The 14,507-nt window shown below is 29.9% G+C and overlaps 1 protein-coding gene across 1 annotated transcript in view; it reads left to right on the top strand.

Moving 5' to 3' along the window:
- Positions 1–5,727: 5,727 nt before the first annotated feature.
- Positions 5,728–14,507, top strand: part of LOC108565342 — a 41,803-nt gene continuing 33,023 nt past the window's right edge. Inside the window, exon 1 of the mRNA XM_017924764.1 lies at positions 5,728–5,768. The gene's annotated coding sequence lies outside the window, so the exon portion shown is untranslated. The remainder of the gene's footprint in view (positions 5,769–14,507) is intronic.

Genomic DNA, 14,507 nt, shown 5'->3' with positions numbered 1-14,507 from the left:
GAAAAACTATACTTTTTTTTGAGAAAGGATGCAAAATAAACACGTTTCTATATAAACTACTTTCAATTATGAAATGATAATCGCATTTAACCAATTTTGTATTATATAAAATCTAGAATTTTCATCATTGAATTATTCAATTGTAATTTTTTTTGTATTGTTTTTCTTTTGAAAAACTATACTTTTTTTGAGAAAGGATGCAAAATAAACACTTTTCTATATAAACTACTTTCAATTATGAAAGGATAATCGCATTTAACCAATTTTGTATTGTATAAAATCTTGAATTTTCATCATTGAATTATTCACTTGTAATTCTTTTTGTATTGTTTTCCTTTTGAAAAACTATACTTTTTTTTGAGAAAGGATGCAAAATAAACACTTTTATATATAAAATGCGTTCAATTATGAAAGGATAATCGCATTTAAACAATTAAGTTAATACTCTAATAACTTTGAAGATTTACCTATAAAATCTTTACGTTTCATCATTGAATTATTTTTGTATTGTATTCCTTTTGTAAAACTATACTTTTTTTGAGAAAAGATGCGACTTCTTGGCTCTAGGTAAGTCTAGCTCCAAGGAAAGGGCCCTTTCTGTGGTATATACACTCGCGTCTCTGAATAATGCATTTACTTTCCTCTGAAGCTCGGATTTGCTCCTCTTCTTCGCGTGATGTGTGAGCGCCGCATCCATCTAATTCTATATACTTTGACATCAATTCACTTAAATGCTTTTACTTTAAATCATGTTTATAGCGCAGACAAGAACGTAATCGCATTAAAGTCGAACAAATAAATAAAAAATACGTTTCGCTTTTCCTCTTATTTACTTACCACTTCTAAGCAACTTCTTTAAACTAATCAATTTTAGTATGAAAACCCATTTCATTATAACTACATTCAATTTAAATTAACTTTATTATATTCTTGCATTTATTAAATTAATTTCACTTAGAATTTGAGAAATTATATATAAAAGTTTATCCAGAAAATATTAAAAAAAAAAACATTAGAAAAGTTTCTAATATCGATTATTAATTTGAATTGTCAATTTTAATTGGTTTCAGGATTTTTTTTTACAGAATTAATTAAGATAATGAAAAATCATTATTAAATTATTTCAAATATGAATTAATGTAAAAATAATTGTAGAAACGTTTGATATCATTTTAATTGACACTAGAAGCAAGTGGGCTGGAAAACTTCTTTGTGAATTTCTTTCTCTTCCCGGGTTCGTCGGGAAATTGGATGCAATGGAAATATGAACGTACAGAGAGGCAAATTTGAGGGCGCGGTTGAAAATTGCATTTCGGCGGTGCACGTGTTGCAGCAGCCTTTATTGATGTTCGTCACGTAATAAAACGAGGGAAGAACCGAAAGAAAATAAGAAAACGATGAGAATAAATAAGGGGGGGGATGAGAAGAAGGATTCTACTTAAATTTAAGCCTTAGGTAGTTGTAGGCCACCCTCCAAAGTGCCATCATCCACATATTTAATAACCTACGCGATATTGCCACATCGGCTTCGTTTTACTGCTTTACTTAGCCCCTGCGACGATATTAAAGGTGTTAGAGTACATAATCATTAATGTTTTGCTCTAACTTGTGTTCATTACCCGCAAACTTGGCACATACCACCCAAGTATATACACGGCGACAGCAGCAGCAGCAGCACCACACATGGATGCATTTAGTGCGGAAGAGGAGAGACATTGTGGCGCGCACGAACGACCCCCTACATCCCTTGTCTTCCTTGTTATTACGTAACCGGAAAATTTGCAACGCTACAAGAAAATCGCTATACTCGACTTTCAATTAACTCGCAAAGAATTCCCTCATATCTCTCTGTTTTATTGGCACGAAGATTCATGTACAATTTCAGAAATTGAAGCAATTTCAATATTCTTTGCTCACAAATTACTTCATTTTTTATTAAACATTATACTTAATTACAATTTTGCATTGTAGATTCATTTGGATACCTAAAAAAAATATAATTAAAAATTGATTTGTTAAATTTTAAACAATTTTATACCATAATTCTACCACTTTCCGATACTAAATTTAAAAATTATGTAAGTTTTCAATATATAATTCAATAAAATCAACTTTACATTTTTACATACAAGATTCATTTGGAAATCTATAATTTAGCAAAATACAAAAAAAAAATTGATTTGTTACATTTTAATAATTTTATACCATAATTCCAACACTTTCCGATTATAAGTCTAAAAATGATGTAAGTTTTCAATATAAATTTCAATAAAATCAATAATATTTTCTCTACTTAATTACACTTTTACATACAAGATTCATTTGGCAATATGATTTAATAAATTTTAAACAATGTTTCCAATAGTTTCCTCATTTGAAATCTTAAAATTATAAAATTTTAAATATATAATTCAATCAAATCAATAATATTTTCACTAATTGATAGTTTACACTGAAAATAACATATATAAAGTTTAAAAATTACCAATTTAATTTTGTAACAATCTTTAAACAATATTGAAACTATGAAGTAAGTTTCAAATTATTCATGTAATTCATATTGCATTCATCACATGGGTATAATTCTGATAACTTTCATGCATAACAAAGTTTCTGTTGGATGTGGCAACAGAAATATCGATCTGTTAATGAAGAGGAGAAAGGTTAGTTATGAGGTCAGAGCAATTGAGAGCAGACACGATGAAGAAAGTTCCGGGTCGGATGGTGCTGTACCATCGAATCCATCCAGCGTCCAGTTGCGGATTTATCATCATTTAGCGTGTGTCAGATTTTTTTCTCTCTCTCGAATCCACCCCGGAAAAAGAAGAAAAACCTGAGATCAGCCTTTCCCGGTCATTAAAGCCAGACCTTTTTTTTTAAACGTTTTCCACCAAAAAAGGAAACACGCCTCGAAATCTCTATCTTCCCACCAGAAAACGACAGGATCATCACTACCTATTACAAAGCATTTATACAATTGTAATTTTATAGTTTACTACAGATCTTTAATACATATTAAGAAATACAAGTCAATAGAAAAATCTTTTTTTTTACAAAGAATGTATCTTATTGTAGTTGTATTAAATTACATAAGTTTATTAAATACTTTCTTTTAAAAATTATGTCTTAAATTTTGTAATTTCAACAAAAAAAAATAACATTTTAACTGTATGTTTAATACATATTTAAATATTCCAGCAGAACTAAATAAGTAATATAATAAACTTTGAACATTCATAAATGGAGAGAAATGACTTTTATACACGAGTTACTTCTGTGCGTTGTAATGCATAGTAAATAAGACGTAAAAACTAGATTAAAATATAAGTGCATACTACAGATGTACGTGCTTTTATTATTGCGCGCATCCGTTTATTGCATGTAATCATTTTTAAGCAGTTATGCGACGACCCTCGTACTCTATCTATCTCTCTGTCTGTGCGACTGTTTACATCGAGATGGGGTAGAGGGATGGTGTTATGTAAGAAAAACGGCGAGTTTAAGAGCGCACTTTAGTGAATACTATGTAAGTTTAATGGCGAGACCCCCTGGATCTTAGTTCGCTTGTAATCAGAGAAGATTAAGGACTCTGGAGTTTATAATGCTTATATTTCTTTCCGAGAGTAGACGGGGCGGACTTTAATTAGGATTAGTTTACGTAACGCAGTGGCGCCGTAACGTAATTACGTATTTTTATAACGTCGTTCGTATCGTTTTTTTTTTTATATAAATTGCAATAAAAAAAGCACAGTTTGCATTCTAATTACGCACTAAGTGCAATTGATATATTGATGGATGTTTTCGATAATCATTTGAACTAATTAGGTTAGCTGCAATTAGTTATAATAATATACTAAAGGTTAGGATGTTATCGGTGGCCATTTGAACTAATTGAATTTTCTGAATGATATATATGCAACTAGTTCAATACTGAAGGTTATCATTTTCCAATATTTATTTGAACTACTTAAATTCTCTCCTATTTATATAACATATATATATTTGCACCTAGTTTTGTTAATATATTTAAGATTAGAATATTTTCAGTATTGATTTGAACTAATTTGATTATCTTACATCACATAATTTAAGTTAAATTATAAATTCTAAACAGGAAAATCTGATTTTCAGTAATGATTTGAACTAATTATATTACCTCCATATACTATCAATTAGTTGTATTAATATATGAATGCTTATGATATTTTCAGGTTTGGTTTGAACTAATTTGATTATCTTACACCACAAAATTTAAGTTGAATTATAAATTCTAAACAGGAAAATCTGATTTGAACTAATTGGATTACCTTCATAATATACTGATATACTATCAATTAGTTGTATTAATATATGAATGCTTATGATATTTTCAGCTTTGATTTGAACTAATTTGGTTATCTTATATGACAAAATTTAAATTGAATTATAAATTCTTAACAGGAAAATCTGATTTTCAGTAATGATTTGAACTAATTGGATTACCTCCATGATATACTGATATACTATCACTTAGTTGTATTAATATATGAATGCTTATGATATTTTCAGGTTTGATTTGAACTGATTTGATTATCTTACATCACAAAATTTAAGTTGAATTATAAATTCTAAACAAGAAAATTTGATTTTCAGTAATGATTTGAACTAATTTTTAAACTATATGAATGCTTATGATATTTTCAGGTTTGATTTGAACTAATTTGATTATCTTACATCACAAAATTTAAGTTGAATTATAAATTCTAAACAGGAAAATCTGATTTTCAGTAATGATTTGAACTAATTGGATTACCTTCATAACATACTGATATACTATCACTTAGTTGTATTAATATATGAATGCTTATGATATTTTCAGTATTGATTTGAACTAATTGGATTAACTTAATGATAAAGTGATATTAATATATGTAAAGTAATATTTTCAATATTGATTTGAACTAATTTGTTTATGTTATATCACAAAGTTTAAGTCTGTAATTAAGAAAATAAATCCTTATAAAAACTGCAACACTTATAAAAGTATCCTTAAAGATCTCCAAAAAATTACAGCTATAAATCAAAGTTCGATAACAGTTTAACAGCCCATTCAAACATCAGTTTACTAATGTTCACTAAAAATTGATTGAAATCTTTATATCCGAAAGCGGGAGATGGTCATGTCTCTTATATTTGTACGTAATTAAAATAAGTATAGCTATATAACAATAACTATACACATGCGGTCATTAATGTGAACCGAACGAACGGAAGATCGTAAATGAAACCGTTCGTTCGCCGAATGAAGCCCATCAAAAGTTCAATTTATTTGCTTTCGCGGAAATGTTTTCGATTCGCTTTAATCAAAATATAAAAAAAAATAATAATACTGTTACGCTCGCAGAATAATAAACATTATTAGATTTGTTCCGGCCGCAGTAAACTCGCGAAACGATAATATTTATTTTCAGTTCGAGTTATTTTTTTTTTGGTATCCTTGGCTTGGGTTGAAGCTTTCTAGGTGAAAGAGCTCTTCGTTCCGAACTCGTTACCATCAACATCATCTTTATAGACGAGGGGAGTCCCCTTTCGAATTATATTTAGTATATTCTCGAAGTGCATGAGCATTGCACGACATTAAGTAATGAAAAAAATAAATAAATAAAGTATGCATGTTATATAATATGCCGCATCATGTTTACGGTTGTGCGCAGATCATTTTAACATATTTATCTTGTTTCTTCTTGCAGAGCGGAAATTGCTTCGGCCTTTCTGGGTTTCATCTGCGAGTGAGTATTTTTTTTTTGCGAAAACGTTATTTACTTATTTTCCATGTCAAAGCAAGTTGACGTTGCGTCCCAGATCTTGATTAACTCCATATATATATAATGATATAAACAAAATCTATTCCTTCAAAAAATCGATTCTTTCCCGTTTTCTACATACATCAGTCCATTAAATTCAATTCATCTAGAAGAAATTATGTATTACTTTTGAATGTACTACAATCAGTGGTTTCCAAACTTTATATTATTAATTAACTTTGTAAGTATAATAAGTATTTAGAATTAGTCTCAGTAAAACCTTCAAAGACTGATATAGTCTCAGTAAACCTTAATAAGATGAACATAGTTTAATAAGAAACTAAATATGAAGAGCATAATCTCAGACAAATATAGATATTTTCTTATTAGATTTAATTAAAGATTGAACTCGTATCAGTTCAAATGTAAACTCTGTTAAAGAAAAAAAATCACAATTATCAATACGTTTGAAAAATAAGAAATTATCTTGAAAAAGAACTAAACTACCTGTAACTCTATATTAGATATACATATTTTCTTATAAGATTCAATTTAATTGAAGATTAAACTCGTATGAGTAATGAGTTCAAATAATAACCTTGAAAAATATCTGAACTACATGTAACAGTCTATTGGATATAGATATTTTCTTATAAGATTCAATTTAATTATATTCAGTTCAAATATAAACTCTGTTAAAACAGAAATTTCGCAATAATGAATACGTTTGAAAAATAAGCAATAACCTTGAATAAAACTTAACTACCTGTAAGATTTACTTCTATTGAATAATAAATGAGTTCATGTATCTCCTCTGATATAAATAATTTATCAATAAAATATATTTATATTATAGTTCAAACACATATACAATTTTGCAGCTGCATAGATAAGAACACAATAAAATCATGTAACATTGCTAAATATAGACACGTAATGAGAAACACCTGTGTTCTAATTGAACACCTGCGAAACACCTGCGTTTTATTTGAACACCTGCGCTTTTATTGAACAGCTGCGTTCTCATCTATTCGATTATTATAATTAAATCTAAATATTTATTGACTTTTATTAATATAATTAACTTTTTTTCAATTGCAGTTTTTAAATAAAAATGTACTTATTTTACTGCACCCCCTTAAAAAAAATATAATATTGTTGCCTCCTCTGATTCAAAAAAAAATCATATATGATGTACGAGGGGATGAAAATTGTAATTCTAGAAAATTTTTCAATTCTCCTTTGAGATCAATAATTTATCAATAAAACATATTTATATTACAATTCAAACACATATACAATTTTGCAGCTGCATAGATAAGAACACAATAAAATCATGTAACATTGCTAAATATAGACACGTAATGAGAAACACCTGTGTTCTAATTGAACACCTGCGAAACACCTGCGTTTTATTTGAACACCTGCGCTTTTATTGAACAGCTGCGTTTTCATCTATTTGATTATTATAATTAAATCTAAATATTTATTTACTTTCATTAATATAATTAACTTTTTTTGAATTGGAGTTTTTTTAATAAAAATGTACTTAATTTACTGCACCCCCTTTAAAAAGAATATAATATTGTCGCCTCCTCTGATTAAAAACAAAAAATCATATATGATGTACGAGGGGATGAAAATTGTAATTCTAGAAAATTTTTCATATCTCCTCTAAGATCAATAATTTATCAATAAAACATATTTATATTACAATTCAAACAAAGATACAATTTTGCAGCTGCATTGATAAAAATACAATAAAATCATATAACATTGCCAAATATAGACACGTAACGAGAAACACCTGTGTTCTAATTGAACACCTGCTTTTTATTTGAATACCTACGAAACATCTGCGTTTTATTTGAACACCTGCGAAACATCTGCGTTTTATTTGAACACCTGCGAAACATCTGCGTTTTATTTGAACACCTGCGAAACACCTGCGTTTTATTTGAACACCTGCGCTTTTATTGAACAGCTGCGTTTTCATCTATTACATTATTATAATTAAATCTAATTATTTATTTACTTTTATTAAAATAATTACCTTTTTCAGTTGAAGTTTTTAAATAAAAATTTACTTAATTCAAAGAGTATTGAAAAAAAGGCATAAAAGAAAATTTTAATAATACTTTGAATTTAATTTACTTTATTTCATATAATGGTCTACATTATAAACCATAACTTTCGTTGCCAATATAACGTAGGAATACACTTACTCCAAAACCAATTGATCTAGAAAATAGTTATGAATCATGCCGCAGATCGATATTTAACGAATTATCATTTTTTTTTCAATATATTAATAAAGTTGTTCTACATAGAGTCTATATTGTAGACTTTATGAATTGCAAAAGAATTAAATGTTATGTGTAAAACATCAACAGGTTCTATGGTTGTAACGCAGCTTGATTCCGGTAGTAACAGTAACATAAAGATGACGATAAGAAGTAAATATGAGTTAAATATCATTAGACCATCGCGAAGAGAATGGACGATACAGTAGTCCCTAATCTGTGAAAGCCCTTACGGCAAACTACATTCTCTAATGCACTCATTTTATCGGCCATAAACGCTCGCGGATTTAACGCGACAAAGAAAAAAAATAACGCGAAGACATCTTCAAACGTTAGAGAATTTCCTCACAAATATGCACTATAATTAGTAAAGATGTATTTCAATTAATCCAAAGATAATCCCTAATCTCTTAAAGCCTTTATACTACATTCTCTAATTTACCCGTTTCATCAGTCTCATGGATTTAACGCGACAACAACAAAAATAATGCAAAGACATCTTCACATGTTCTTAGAGAATTTCCTCACAAATATGTACTATAATTAGTAAAGATGTATTTCAATTAATCCAAAGATAATCCCTAATTTTTGAAAGCTTTATATTAAACTACATTCTCTAATGCACCTATTTTATCGATCTCACGGATTTAACGCGACAACGACAAAAATAATGCAGACATTTTCAGACGTTTTTAGAGAATTTCCTCACAAATATGCAGTATAATTAGTATAGATGTATTGCAATCAATCCAAAAATAATCCCTAATCTCTGAAAACCTTTATAGTAAACTACATTCTCTAATGCACCCATTTTATCGATCTCACGGATTTAACGCGACAACGACAAAAATAATGCAAAGACGTTTTTAGAGAATTTTCTCACAGAGATGCACGATAATTAGTATAGATGTATTTCAATTAATCCAAAAATAATCCCTAATCTCTGAAAGCCTTTATACTACATTCTCTAATGTACCCGTTTCATCGGTCTCATGGATTTAACGCGACAACAACAAAAATAATGCAAAAACATCTTCACATGTTCTTAGAGAATTTCCTCACAAATATGCACGATAATTAGTATAGATGTAATTCAATTAATCCAAAGATAATTGCGATCGGAAAACGGGGCCCTAATTAGCGCCCCGAAGGTCGTCGCCTTAATTAATACCAGAGAAAACAACGAGATAACGTCGCTAATTAATTTTGGGACGAAATAGCGATTATTGCGATTCGAAACTTTCGCGTTTTGCGATGAGTAAAAAGGAAGGATGGAAAGAAAAAAAATAAATAACGGACGCCGCTTTCATTCTGATATTTTATTTATAAAGAAACCCGAAACCCGTTTTCCTGGGGGTTACTCCTGTTGTTGTTTCTCATCTCTCTTATTTTCTTTTTTTTTATACGCGATTTGCTCCCTCGCTTTTCATTTTCTCCCCCGACATAAAGAGAATGGTGTTAGCGCTGTGGATGTTTTTTTCGTTATTTTATTTTTATTTTTTGCGCTTTTCGGAGATCCTCGTTGCTTTGCTCCTCCAGGAGTTCCTGGGGGACAATCAGGTTGCCGCGACCGCATAAACAGGATCGACTGGATTTACCGCCGGTCTGCGGCTACGGTTTATTCGTTTAAATACATTCCATCAGGGTGCAATTACACTCTAATCCTCTCGATTCACTTCCGGAATTTCCCTTCATTTTTTATTGCTGATATCTCTCAAGAATTTTATAATTTCAGTTAGTTGTAGTATTAAAAGCAATTCTACTGTTTTGGAAATTTGGAACTAAGCTTTTCCAACAATATTTATTATGCAATTAGTTGAGCTTCAATCAAAACAGTGTCGTTTATTCTTTCGTTCTTGTAATTAATGCGCGCGCTTGGCGGGAAATCCGAAATTCCGCTGTCCGAGAGAGCAAATTGTTTCGCATCATCAATTTTTTTTTCTCTAAAGGAATGATAATTAATACTTAGCGAGCGAGCGGGATTTTAATTAAAATTGGATATAAAAAAAAGGAGCAGTTTTAATTGGAAACCCTCTCTTTTTTTTTTGATGGGGATGGGGAGGATTTTCAAACCACCAACTCGGTTTTCCACGGCGTCAGCAGCAGAAGCATATCAACCAACAATGGGGGGGAAAAAAGGATGAAACTAGCAATTGTTGCTGCTTCGGTCGGTGTTTTCCTTTTCGCTTTCTGTCTGACTTTGAAATATAAGGCCGGATCTAAGCTTAGGCTTACCAAAGAAAAAAATAAAAGGATGAATGCGTTTCGTGCGTGTGCAAAAAGGGAAAGCTGAAAGGGAAAATATTGACGGTCCGTTTACGTGGAATAAGACGTAAATGAAATGTCCAAGGAAAAAAAATAAAGAATGTAAGGGAGAAGGCAATTCTCGTTGAGGCAGGATCCGAAACTTTATTAAAGTCTGATAACATGTTTAGGCTTACTGTTTCGATTGCTTTCTTTATCTTTTCAGATATTTATAATCTTATATAAGAATACAAAGAAATCAATTTATTAATTTTCTTCATCATCTCTTTAAATGTATCAAAATTGAAAACATATCATTTTCAGATAAATTTCAGCCTAATTACGTAATTTATAAACCAATAAACTTTACCACATTTAAAATGTAAACTGAAAGAATAAAAAAATCATATGTTTTCATTGATTTATTCCTGAAGCATCCACGCAAAATCGAATCTATCCTCCCCTCATCCGTTTATTGCTTTTGTGTAAATGTACTTCTGTCTGCGTTTCGCTTTTGTTTTTCTTCCCACCCATCCACATCTTTCCGAACATAATTTTGCCTCCGAGGCGCAGATTTTTAAAACACACAATAACTGTCAAATAAATTTACCCTCTCTTTACACCCCCAATTCTCCTTCACCATCGGATTTTACGTCCACACTCTCACTTTAGAAACGGAATTTATTCATGCGAATACGTCTGTGTGTACGTAAGGCCTTTTGTTGCACGGAGAAATTGCACAAAGTAACGTGCCGCTATCCGGGAATCCGAATTCTACCAAACGAAAATATCTCGCGCGAACAAACACGTTCATAAATTTTATTTTCTCGAAAAATTTCTTACAACCATTATTCTTATGATTCGAACACCGCAATCCCTTTTTTTAAACCTTAATTGATGTAAATAATATAAGAAATGCTGATATTCATAGATTTTACACGTTTTTTTCAAATAATTTAGAAATAATTATAAAGTTATTGTTAACTTGTAAAATTCAATTACTTGTTTTTACTTGAACTACTACTTGTCAAATACTTTGAGAATCAAAAGGTCAAATTACTTGAAACATTTAATAAATTTAATTTAAGTATTCATATAAAAAGTGTCCCAAAATTAACGGAAAATTTGAATCTGAAGACTAAAAACTGTGTTTTCTATTTAATTCAAATCTTGCGTTAATTTTGGGACATTTTTTACAAATATTTTAAGAAGCAAAATTAGATGGTGTTGATACTCACATCAATATTTGACAACTACTTTTCAAATTACTTGGAATTTAACGTTATTTTAATATTTTCAGACGAGCGACGGATATATCCGTCCTATCTTTAAGACAGGCGACTTTAGTAAAGCAAAATTGTTTGCAATACCAAGACGAAATCGTAAAAGTTTTGAAGTTAGTTATGTTAGTACAAGAGTCAAATATGCATATATAATCTAGTACTTGTAAAATACTGTGAGAAGCGAAAAGAAGCGTCAAAATCACAATCTGAAGACTAAAAACAGTGTTTTCTATTTAATTCCAAACTTGCGTTAATTTTGGGACAACTTTTACAAATATTTTAAGAAGCAAAATTAGATGGCGTTAATACTCACATCAATATTTGACAAGTACTTTTCAAATTACTTGGAATGTAACGTTATTTTAATGTTTTCGGACCAGCGACGGATATATCCGTCCTATCTTTAAGACAGGCGACTTTAGTAATGCAAAATTGTTTGCAAGGCCAAGACGAAATCGTAAAAGTTTTGTTATGTTAGTACAAGAGTTAAATAAAAACTAGTACTTGTAAAATACTATGAGAAGCGAAATAGATGGCGTTTTGACAAAAAAAAACAAATATTCTTATTGAAAAATATTCTTGTAACTATGGAAACACATTATATTCTGCCTATTATATTTTGATGTGCAATAATAACAAGGATCGTAAAGTATATAGTAAACAGAAAACAATTTCCTACATAAGTAAAATTACATTGAATGTAGAAATGATGAAATTTAATTTAGTTGTTTACGATCCTCTGCATATAGAATTCGCCTTTCCTTCCTATCCCCGGGTAATATCTTTCAATGTAAACCGAGAACACACACATAATTCAATCTGTAACAAAATTCTTCGTCGCGCGTTCTCAGACTCCAACTAAAACATTGATTTTTACAAAGTACACAAGTGATTTATCCTGCAAACTTCTCCTCCCTCAAATTAGACAGTTTCCTCTTTCGCTCACTCTCTGCGTATATTTCTAGTAGTTTATATATGTTTGCTACAAAATAATTGAAATCATTCGTTTATTGATTTTAGGTATGGTAATGCTGTAGTAGGTATAATATCCACGGGAAAATGAACGGTTTTATTTATGGTTCGGGTCGTAGTTGTTGTTTTAAGGGGGCGGCGATGCCTTGCTGTGTTGGCGACACTGCAAACATCCAAGAGAATGCCGTATCCTCCCTTTAATTTATACAATTTCCTCGGGATGTCGACGGAAAACATAAACACTCGCCTACACTAACTCCAACTCCGTCTCTCTTTCTCTCGTAATCTTCTAACTCAGTTGGCCTCGCTCCCTCAGGTATTGTACGACACTCCTCGAGTTTCTGTCGATGGGACAAAGAAGATCCCAGTTGCCATTATTATCCGACCCAATTGAAACTAATGTTTATTTCTTAACGAAATAATACTAATTGATGTGCCATTCCTTGGAATTCAAATTGGATTTCTCTCGCAAATTGTTTAGTCTGCTATTTAAGACAATCATGTATATATTACAAACACAGACATAACAGGAGAAACTCTTTCGGTTATTTTGGTTTTCTCTCAGAATGTTTATTATTTCTATACAAAACATCGTGTTTTTATATCAGATTTATTTATTTTACATATTTCTTTTAGAAATTTCAAAAAAATCTTATAGAAATCTCTTAAAAATCCCCCAGAAAACAAAGTTAGTTAACCCTTGTGGACAAACGCGCATTCTTATTACATGAAGACGCGCACAGGGTATATTTTACCCACTATCTATTACATCAGTTTAAATGCTATCTTATGTAATTATAATGTATAATTTCTTGGAAAAATTATTTTAGAAGGCATTTAGAACACAAATAGGAATATTTATTTAGTTTATCCACAAGGGTTAAAAGTTATTAATGAAATTTATAAACATCCAAAAAATAGTATACTTTGGAGTAAAGTTAATAAATTATTTATAAATATCAAAAGAATTGTAGTAAATAATATTAAATGTGAGATGAAATCGCGTTTTATGAATTCACTGGTACTCTTTGAGTTACAATTAATCAAACAGGAATCAATGGGAAAATAAATGACCATCATCTGCTTTCCATTTGTATCCGAAATGGGAAAGAGCGCGCACACACACACGATACACGAACGCAATTAATTGCGCCCTTTTTGCGGTTCTCTCCTCCGTTTAGCAACAATCAACCCTTATTGGTACACCTCCTCGTCCACCCACATCGGAAAACCGCCGCTTCTGCCCTGCGGATTCGTGCAATCCCCAGTTTATTGCCTATATGGAAGCATCAAACGTTTACAACAAAAATAAAACTAAATAATTCTGAACGTTCAAATCAATCAAAAAAAAAACTTTTTACCTACAGATTTTAATTGAATGTTTAATATAACAAAAAGCAAATAGATCATAGAGTGAATTGTTTTTATAAAAAGAGTATAAATGAAATTTTGCAATAAAATAATGTTTGAACTTTGTGAATTTTGTGTTTTGAACTTCACAAAACTTCAATAATAAATTTGATACAGCATGTAAATGTAATTTTATTATAAAATAATGAATTTTTCTTTTGTTGAAAAATAATCGAACAAAAACATTGAAATCATTCAAAACAAAACTTTTTACCTACAGATTTAATTGGATGTTTAATATAACAAAAAGCAAATACAAATTTGTAGAGTGAATTGTTTTCATAAAAAGAGTATAAATGAAATTTTGTAATCAAATAATGTTTGAAATTTGTTAATTTTGTGTTTTGCAAAACTTCAATAATAAATTTGATAAAGCATGTAAATGTAATTTTATTATAAAATAATGAATTTTTCTTTTGTTGAAAAAATAATCAAACAAAAACATTGAATTCATTAAAAACAAATTTTTTTACCTACAGATTATAATTGGATGTTTAATATAACAAAAAGTA

Source organism: Nicrophorus vespilloides, unplaced genomic scaffold (genome assembly GCF_001412225.1).
Source record: "Nicrophorus vespilloides isolate i.1.1-1 unplaced genomic scaffold, Nicve_v1.0, whole genome shotgun sequence".
Taxonomy (NCBI): Eukaryota; Metazoa; Arthropoda; class Insecta; order Coleoptera; family Silphidae; genus Nicrophorus; species Nicrophorus vespilloides.
Note: the sequence above shows the minus strand (reverse complement) of the source record. Positions and strands in the feature narration are given on the sequence as shown.